Genomic DNA, 2,096 nt, shown 5'->3' on the forward strand with positions numbered 1-2,096 from the left:
CATCCAGCCTTCTCAATCACTTTAGTGTCTAACTCCCTAGCACAAATCCGGCGGAAGAAATAACTCAACCTCGCTAGCACTCGCCAAGTCTTCTCGGGGACATAGCCTCGAATCATCACCGGCATTATCCGCTCAATCCATACGTGGTAGTCATGACTCTTCAGTCCTTGTACTCGCAACGTTTCAATGTTAAGACCCCTCATCCAGCTTGGCTGCGAACCCATCAGTGGAAAAACAAGGAGTCCTTCATCCATTGGAAGACCTCCCTTTTTTGGGCCTTTGTGAGGCAGTAACGGAGCGTGTGGCTTAGTCCAAGTTTTTTTGGCACCTTGAGGTGGCTTCATGTTCAACTCCGGCCTATCGCACAACTTTTCTTGGTCAATTCGAGCCTTTATGTTATCCTTCGTCTTCTCGGTGTCCACTATGGTGCTCCAAATGGCTTCACCGATATTCTTCTCGGTGTGCATTACATCAATGTTATGCGGGAGCTCCGTAAACTCAAAGTAAGGAAGCTTCCGTAAGCACGGCTTGTGGGTCCATTGGTGTGTCTCCCCATATCCCAAGAAACCATTCCCATCGTGGTTAGGCTGGAGAGCGTCTAACTCGGCCTTGGTTTCCTGTCCGGTCTTCGGAATTGGCTTCGGTGCATGGACAACGCGGCCTTTTTTGAAGCTCTTTACATCACTCCCGTATTCATGGCTCTGCTCAAGGAACTCGTCGAGCTTCATCAAAGCAGGAATACGTGCCACCCTTGTTTAGCCGGAAGAAAGTCACGGCTTGCCTGCACTCCGGACAAGGCCACTTCCCATGTGTACACCACCCGCAGAACAAAGCACGTGCTGGCAAGTCATGCAGAGACGTGTGGTACCAGACATACATATCGAAGTGTTCCTTCTTTGCCGCGTCATAAGTTCGGATCCCGCGATCTTCCCACCCAAGAAGCAAGTCATCAATCGCTGGTTCCGGATACACGTTCATGTTCTTACCCGGTATTTCGGTCCCGGGATTATCATCGACACAAACATGTACTCCGATCTCGTGCGTACGCCGGGGGTAGGTTCAGGGGAATAACAAACACCGGCCAACAACTGTATACCGCAGCCGACATACCATATGGATTGAACCCATCGGTTGATATCGCAATTGCTACGCTCCTCGGGTCACCGGCTTTCAGGGGATATTTCTTGACAAAGTTCTTCCATGCAGTACCATCCGACGGATGTATCATCTTGCCACTGTCCGGTCCGATCCCTTCTACAGCCCCACCTCATCTGCTGGGCAGCATCCTCGGTCATGAAGAGCCGCCGGATCCTCGGTAGGACCGGAAGATAGCGGAGGATATTCTTGGCAACCGTGGTCCGCCTCTTCGACCATCACCATTGGTGTCAACCTCAAAGTACCTAGAGCTATTGCAATGGATGCAATAGTTTGTGTTAGCATGCTCCTCTCTCGAATAGCATGCATCCCTTTGGACAAGCGTGTATCTCGCTGAGATGACATCTTGAGGTCACCGAGCAATTTTTTCGAATAGTAGAAGTTTTGCGGCAAGAGGTGCCCTTTCGGCGTAATGCTGCCAACGAGGACCAGAAGTTCATCGAACCCATCTCTCGCACAGATTCCTCGTGGCACTTAAAGGCCAAAAGGCGAGCGATGGCATCTAGTTGGGTAACATCCGTATTTACGTGTAGGGGTTTCGCGAAGCAAACAAAGCCTCGTAATACTTCTTTGTGTTTTCCTCCGGCTCCTCACTTGTCTCCGCATCCCTAGATGTCTCCGCCTCTACATGAGGGCTTTCAGGCACATTACCATTAGCCAAGTTCTCTAGGCACCTATCAAACCCAGTATCATATTCTCTCGTAGGCTGAATCTGCCGCACCTCCTTCCTAGCACGTTTCTTCGCCTTTTCTCCATGAAAAGTCCAAATCTTGTAGGACGGTTTGAACCCGGACTTGATCGGGTGAAGACTCATAGTTTCCTTGTCCTGTGTTTTTTGGTTGTTGCACTTACTACAAGGGCAAAAAACTGTTCTGGGTTTGCTAGGGATGTCAAACGCCCTGTCCACGAACTGCTTGGTCTTTTCTCCCCATTCCTCAGTA

This window comes from Lolium rigidum, chromosome 1 (genome assembly GCF_022539505.1).
Source record: "Lolium rigidum isolate FL_2022 chromosome 1, APGP_CSIRO_Lrig_0.1, whole genome shotgun sequence".
NCBI lineage: Eukaryota > Viridiplantae > Streptophyta > Magnoliopsida > Poales > Poaceae > Lolium > Lolium rigidum.